Raw genomic sequence first — 8,744 nt, 5'->3', positions numbered from 1 at the left:
GATCCCTCAGGTTCAGCATCCGAGTCCGAATCCCAGGCCATCACACTCCCGCTGCCTCCCCAAGGCAACCCAAGCCCTGTTAAAAGGAATGGGAGCTGAGCACATGAGCACAACAGTCCTAAATTCAGGGCCTGCCTGCAGATGCTCCTCTGGCAAAACAGTTTTGAGTGGGGAAACTGCTTCCCCTGCCACTCTCCACTAGAGCATTGTCATGGCCACTTCCATCATGGCCTTTCCAAGCCACGGCTTAGCAGCTGCAGCTGCCATTCTTGCTTCTTTCTCCTCCGCCAGCATGACACAGAGAAGGAGAGGAAGGCCTCTGCTGAGTGATTTTAATTAATACTGATGTTTATCAAGCTGCAGAGGAAGCTACTGCTGCGTGTCGTGTTGGTTTACAAGAAAATGGCATGGCGCTGTCGCAGGCTACCCTGTCTTCGTCGTGGATGAAATGTCATGCAAAAGAAATTATATAGCAGGAAACCCAGACAAATGTGAAGATTTACTCCGCCTGTATACTATCTGAACATCAATACAAGAAACATGATTTGGAATAACAGCAGTAGGTTGTTGTGCTACCATATTAAAGGCCAAGTTAAAAATGAAAACAATGTTGTACTGGGGAATGTCAACACAGGGAGGTACTTCCTTGCAATTTTCCACAGTCAGGCATTCTGAGAAAGGCATTTCCCATCAAATGTGGTGCAATAAAATGCAACGGCAGACGTTGTTTACCTTTTATACATGCAAGCAGCTGCAGATAATCCAAAAGCATGGTGTCAGAACCTCTCAAGTTAACTACAAATTACAATGAGCCCATTTACAATATTAAGCCCATGCCTGGAGGCAGCTAACTCTACAGTATATCTTGATAAATATTTGAATATGTAGTTTTGTGAAATATATTTTTAAATTTCAGTTGCTCTCTACAATTAAAATGATTCTCTTTGGATATATATGTGTGGACAAAACCCATGCACAGTGATGAAGAGTAGAGCTCTGGTCCCCTGGCTCCCTTTCTGCAGCAATAAAATTTGAATATTGCCTCCTATTTCATATGACACAGGACCATTCATATGTATGGAAGCTTGTGTGGTATTGCAGACTGGGGAGCTCTGCACCAAGCTCCCCCAACTCCCACCAGAAAACACTTTACTTGCTAAATTGTGTGCTGAATCAATAAATCATCCCAGCCTCTCTCTCCTAATCTGTACTCCCCCTTTGCACCCCTGTTATCTCACCTTCACCCCATGTCCATGTCTCCTCCTTTCCCACAACCCCCCTTGCACACGGACCACTCCCATGTTCACCTCCTGCATATTCATTATTCCACTCATTGCAGCTACTAAGCATGCTTGTCACCTTCTGCTTGTCACCTTAAGTCCCTGCCCTGCTGATCTCACCCTGTTCCTGCCTTTAGAACCTCAGGAAACAGAATGGTGACGATCTAGTGCAATTATAGTGTGTATATGTGCACACACGTAGAAATTAAAGAGTGGGGTGATCACCACAGGATGCAGCAGATTCCCTAACAATACTAAAATTGTCAGTTTAACTAGGCTATTTCCATACAAATGAAGGCCTTTCGTCACAGCACTGCTATTTAAGCAGTGACTTTTGTTCTAATTATACTTCCTATTGTTTTACTGTTCAATTATTGCTACTAGAGAACTATGCTCCACTGCAATTTCACATTGTATTGCTTGAAACAAAACAGGCAAAATCCTGAATTGCTAGAAACCACCGGTGCTCCAATCTTTCTTCAGCAGATCACAGGCAGTTGTACAGCAAAGGAAAGGATGAGCTATCAAAATTCCAGCAGGACAGCATCTCAAGGCTTAGCTAGGCAAAACAAGAGGGATCCGTCAATGGATCAATGTACAGCGGAGGCAGAACATAGAGTCTGCATGCAGAAGGTTCCAGGTTCAGTTCCCAAATAGGGCTGGGAGAGACCCCTGTCTGAAACTCTGGAGAGCTTCTGCCAGTCTGTGCCAACAATGCCAATCTAGATGGGACCATGATCCAGCTCAGTTCAGCTTCCAGTGTTCCATTGAGAAGTTCTGTCCTCAGTGTCTCTCCCTGTGTCTGCTGTGCTGTTTGAGGTGGCCACCTCACTCTGCCTAATGATAGGGCCAGCCCTATTGAAATGGACCCAGTTAAAGGGAATACAATATGTTACAGTGCAGCTCAGGTGACAGGAGAACCCAAAGCTCATCAACAGATCACATGCCTTGCATATAGACTCCCAGTTTAAAACCCTGCCATCTCCATTCAAAAGGCTCTTTGACAGCAGACCTGAGACCTTGCAAAATGAAATACCCGTATTTTTCACTCTATAACACGCATCAGACCATAACACGCACATAGTTTTTAGAGGAGGAAAACAAGAAAAAAAAATATTCTAAACGAAATAGTGGATATATGATTTTTGTAGTTCATGCTGTGGCCACAGACATGTGATCTGACAGTGAGTTTGGAGTAGCCCAATGCAAAAATCCTGAGGATCCATGTGGATCCATGCTTTGTAACCATGGAGGAGGGAAGGAAGGGGAACCATGGATCCTCTGCTCACGACTGCAGCAGATCCCCCCCGCCACCCGCAGGCATTCGCTCCATAACACGCACAGACATTTCCCCTTACTTTCTAGGAGGAAAAAAGTGAGTGTTATGGTGCAAAAAATACGGTAGTTTTTTAAAACAAAACAAAACCAAACAAAAAACCTCTAGAGACAATGTCTAGGCTTAAAACACACTCATACCTTTGACAGAATTGGATTCAAGAGGATATTAAAGTTTCCTTTTGAATTAATGTGCCTGGAAAGTCCAGAGTCCCAAGGTATTGCTAATTTCAATTCATTCTTCTGCCTTTTAATCTAAAATAATCAGCCAAACACACAAACTCTGGCTTCATTCCTTTCCCCTTTCGAAAGCCAGTGGCGAAAAATGGTCTTGCCTTCAGCCAGTCCAGGAGTGTGCTCTCGTGTGATAGAACTGCTAGATAATTAGCACATGCTACCTTTAATTAGAATGAATGAGTTTGATTATTTAATTTCCAATAAGACAAAATAAATGGTACCTAAATCCATAAATAATGAAGAGCCTTGTGCTGTTTCCCCTGTTATTACTTTTAGTGTTAAGAAGTAGGTCACTTGGTGTGGGCATAAACAAAGAAGACAAATGGCTAGAAGAGGAATGAATTTTCCATAACTTGATTAAAGGATAAGGTTGGCTCCTCGGAGAATGTTGCCGTGCTTAATGATTTTGTTGTTGTAGTTCTTAATGTGTCTAATGTTTGCTGCTTAAGAAAATCAAGAAAAATGTTAAAAGGTTGCTCTGTGGGGAAACTACCAGAAAGGCAAAGATTTGGACCCAATGAAAGGAGAAAGAGTTGTAGGTGCTGGAAGTGGGCTACTTTCGAGATATCCTCGTCTAAATGCTTGTCTGCACTAGCCAGACAAATGTGCCTTTCTTTCACATTTGTTACATGCACACACACAGTATCCTCGTATCTTAATCGAAAGACTATTGCATGTTCCCAGAAGTCCAATTGCTATAGTACTTACTGAGTAGGTTCTTCTCAGCAGATTGTGGTTGTGTTAGCATTGTAGCTGTTTACTGGGCATTCTTGTGACATAGCCAGTGTGCCAGGCCCAAAGGAGGGAACATGGCTGAAAGTTAGGGCTGGATCATGGGCAGCAGTCAGCAAGCCAGGACCAAGAAACGACCCAGGAATCAGGAAGTTGGGACCAAAACACATTGAAGGATATAGGAACACTCTACAATTCAGGAAGACCTTGTTGCTTGAACCAGGCTCAATGGGAACAGGAAGCCCTTTATACTCCTTCAGACCCAAAAAGGCTCCAGTTGGGTAGGTGGAGTCAGTCCCGATTCCATGTCTAAGAGGTTCTTCACTGATAACGTGGCCTTTATATACCGTATTTTTCCGTGTATAAGACTAGGTTCCCCCCTAAAAAATAATGTCCAAAATTTGGGGGCATCTTATACACGGATAGATCTCCCCCCATTTTCTTAAATTGGAGTACCTAAAACATGGAGGTGTCTTATAGACAGAAAAATATGGTTTATATATAAAAGAAAACCAGTGGGTTCCTGGATCACAACCAAAATCATTTTACAAAGGCATACACTTAACAAATGTGTGTGCACTAGTGTTATAGACATTTCCCTATGTTTGATCAGGATTTTATTTTTTAAAAAATATCTCCTGGGAAAAGACAAATAGGCAGCAGCGACAACAACAACAGCAACTTTTACAAGCCTGCAAGACTGCCATCACTGAAAAGTATTAATATTAACTTGATTTCTTTCAGGTCAAGTAAGAAGGAAAGGGGAAAGAGGGGGAAAACAGTAGTCCAGTCTTGATTTCTGCATTCTTGTATTAGGTTTTCTAAGCAAGGTAGCAAATGCCAGTTTCTGGCATGCAACTTCTTAGACCTCCTAAGAAATTTGTGGCATGTCTAACAAAAAAAAAAAGAAGGAAAAATAAATGCAAAGTCTTTCTGAAGTTGGTGTGTGGCTCAGCACGGTTTATCTCCAGCCTATAGCTCTTTCTCTGAATTCAATACTGCAGGAGCAATTTAATGCAAACCCAATTTATGACTTAATGCTCCAGGGACCATAGTGGGAGATTGTTACATTATTCTTTTCTAATCCTATTTGTGTTTTAATTTGCTAAGTCTGTAATGAGGTGCATGCCTTGAATAGATTCAAGATCTTTCACATTGCTTTTGACTTTGTTTAATACAATAGATTGTACAGTTTGTGCTCAGACCCGAGATGCTCAGGTCAGTATTTTCTCTTCATTTTCTGCAATGAGAGAGAATAAAATTACAGCATGGAAGTAATTGCATCCATGTTTTCTTGTTTATCACTTAATGGTTTATTTCCTGTTGTAACTCCGCACATTTGATGTCACAAAAATCAATAATAACAGGCATTCTAGAGTGATTACTCTGAAAATATCACTCAGCTCTTATTAATAAAGTGGTTGGATTTACTAGCCAATAATCAACACAAGCCTTATCTCCATTTAATACAGATACACAGAATCCTTATGCTAACATTATAGACAGAATTTCAAAATACGATAAATGTTTGCGCATTGGAATGTTCACTTGTATGAACAATGAAAAGGCCAAACTTATCATGCTGTTATGCTATAGAATTCAGTGTGTTTATGGCAGGGGTCAACAAACTTTTTCAGCAGGGGGGCCGGTTCATTGTCCCTCAGACCTTGTGGGAGGGCGGACTATTTTTTTGGGGGGGGGGGGATGGACGAATTCCTATGCCCCACGGATAACCCAGAGATGCATTTTTAATAAAAGCACACATTGTACTCATGTGAAAACACCAGACAGGCCCCACAAATAACCCAGAGATGCATTTTAAATAAAAGGACACATTCTACTCAGGTAAAAACACACTGATTCCCGGAATGTCTGCAGGCTGCGTTTAGAAGGCGATTGGGCCAGATTTGGCCCCCGGGCCTTGGTTTGCCTACCCGTGGTTTATTGGCTGAAATTGTACAAAAGTCCTCCATAATTACAGAAGGATTGCTGATATTATCCAGAAGCTTCCTTGGGAGAGTCTGACCCTAAAAGATGACAAAGAAGAAGAAGAAGAAGAAGAAGAAGAAGAAGAAGAAGAAGAAGAAGAAGAAGAAGAAGAAAAATAAAAAAGATATATTACACAGCTGTCTGGTAACCAAATTCTGCTGTGGCCAAACAGCAGAAGCAACCAATAGTTGCCATCTGGTGGGCAGAACCATGGGACCACCCTCCCAAAATGAGATGGGACAAGGCAGCAGAGAGGTTAGGGCTGTGTGGGTTGACCATCAGGAGCACCAGATTGGCAGCCCAGCCTTGCTGCCACCATCCCTAACTTCACCCAGGTAAGCTACAGCAATGCTGGTGTCAGGAAGGTGGCTCTACAGCTCCAGTTGCCACATTTGCTCTAAGGGCAAGCTCATCAACAGCTGACATAGCGCAAGTCAAGTGGTAAAGATGTGGACAACTGTGGCCATGTTCCATAGGCAACATCTCCTTTAACATACGCCAACCTTTCCCACCCTGGTGTCCTCCAGATGATATTGGAGTCAGCCATCAGCCTCAGCCAGCATGGGCAGTGGTTGGGATGAAGAGAGTTGTAGTTTGACAGCACCAGGAGGGCACTGGTTTGGGGAAGGTTGAGGTACACAATCTAAAGGGGGATCCAGAGTAGTGTGACTGGTTCGGTTGCACAGGGTGCAGAGCTTCTGGGGCATCGCAGCAGACACCACAAGTATGACATCCAACAGAAGGTGGGAGGTGGGGAGCACCCACCAGAATTTGGCATCACACAGGGTGCCACTGAAGTTTGAGACACTAAGGTCTGCCACTGCACAGTCCTTCAGATCTCAGGACAGTTCGCAACATAAAAATACAATATAAAAACACAAAATCTCTTATTCAGCTGCCAGTCCATAGATGTACAGTACAGAGAAATCAAGAATAATTGTTAGAATATAATTAAAGAATATCTATCCTTATACCTGTCCTAAAGAAGGACTACTTATATCTTGAGAGCATCAACCAAGATCCTTGGAAGATACTTGGAATCATATCCAGTAACAAATACATGTCTCCTTCAAGAATTAACCATTTACTTGCACTTTTATTTGTTTAAGTCACAAATTAAATGAAAGACTATATGTTGTTTTCTACCAGTGATCCATATACATTAAAGCTAATAAAAGACTCATTTATTAGGGATGCAGTTAACCTTAAAACCAAACACCAACATTTAAGCTATTTGCACCCTTTTCAACGAGTTGGTAGCTGTTAGCTGACCTTTCTTCCAGCACTGGCATATATCAGCCAAAATAATGCTTTAACAGGTTTTAGTACCAGGCTATATGTTCTGTTATAAGGAATAGCAAATGTTTAATCATAAATATTTTAATGGCTTCAGGGATTCATGGTATTCAATGACCGTGTTAAATGATAATAATCACATCTGGTTTATTACTACAGTAATTCAGCTGCTTCTCTTCAGTAGTTATTTTTTATTATATGTGCGGTGCTACTGTCATGGTCATTTATAGCTGTAATATTTTAAAGTGGCTCATTTGTTTGTTTAAGGACAGTTCCACAATATATTTCCGTAGGAATACACGTTTTGCACTGTTCTTGCACGCTGCCATTCCAAAATTTATCATAATCCTGTTGCAACCAAAGCAGGCGTGATGGAACTCCTGTGAAAGTCTTGCTTTTGGTCACTGCAGAGTGCAAGACTAGAGCCGAACTCACCGACAGCATACAAATTGATATGGATAACTTGACCCAACAACCCCCTACTCTTCACACATGCAAACAAAACTCACTGCGGTCAACTGAAGGCAACCAACCAGGCCCTGGTCTACCCAGCTTCTCACAGCGCCAATGAAAACTAATAAATGAATAGGAAGAGAACCTAGCCATGTGCCACTGACACAAAAATCTTACGCGTACACTATGTAAAAGAATGAAAGTTTACTGTTCCCCTCTCTCCCCACCTCTCTTCTCCCCCAATCTTATACAGTGGCACCTCGGTTTTTGAGAGTCTCGGAAGCCAAACATTTTGGAACCCGAATGCCGAAAACCCGGAAGTGAATGCTTCCGTTTTCAAACACGTCTTGGAAGTCGAACGGCTTCCAAGGCACTTTTCTCAGTTGAATTTGCTGACTGCCCATTGAGCCTGGGTTGTCAAGGTTGTCAAATGTGTCAGAAGTCGAATTGTCTTCCAGAACGGATTACGTTCAACAACCGAGGTACCACTGTACTGTCCACAACATTAATGTCTCATATCGAACAGAACTGACCTCAAATAAATGAATGAACTGTCATAACTGAAGTTAACATGACATTAAAGGCCATTATGTAAGCTTCTTTCTCCAATTCTGTTTTCCTCTTGGCTCTGTTTGGCTGGCTTCCAAAAGGCGAATAACCTGTTTGGGCAAAACTGATGAATGATTCTGAAGCATCCTTCACAAAGGAGGTATTGATTTGGCCTACCACCCCCTTTTCAGTAAAAAAAATACTCAGTGCCCCGCTAGAAATCTACTGGGGGAGGGGTTGGTGCCACAGCCCATCCGCCATTTGCTAAATAGGCAGGCAAGCAAACTGCAATCCACTTTTCAGGCCTGAAACATGTATGAATGGTTTTTCAAAATTTTCTTCTCTTCTTTTTTGTGCTTACACACACGCACACCCTTATTTTTATTCAATGCCCCCCCAATTGTACCCAAGGCTACTACCACCCCTGTAGATTGCTACAGCGCCCCCAGGGGGCGGTATTACCCACTTGGGGAAACACTGAGTTAGATACTAAGCTACTCCATTGTTATTCCATAATTTTTGTGGTGCAGTCTTGATGCTGCAGAAGAAGTCTCAAAGCTTCAGAGCCATGCATGGCATGTCCTGGCTTAAGCTGAACTCTTTGCAAGGCCTGAAAAATTCAGATCTGGATGACTAATTATCTGGGTTGTGCATCATATCTAGAGACAATCACATTGCCTTCATGACTCGATTGCTGCAGATAAATTCTTCAGCAATTTGTCATTTGCTTTGTGGATTTGTCAAAAGCATCACCTTTAATAATGCTGGCACAGTCCTGAAAATGAGGGTTATTAGTTCTCCCTTTTGCTTAAATAAGTAGCTGTCCAGCTGCTAACATTAGAACAGTACAGGGGTGTAGCTACACTGCCTGTG

Source organism: Podarcis cretensis, assembly GCF_951804945.1.
Source record: "Podarcis cretensis genome assembly, chromosome: 12".
Lineage (NCBI taxonomy): Eukaryota > Metazoa > Chordata > Lepidosauria > Squamata > Lacertidae > Podarcis > Podarcis cretensis.
This window is presented reverse-complemented; position numbering follows the sequence as displayed.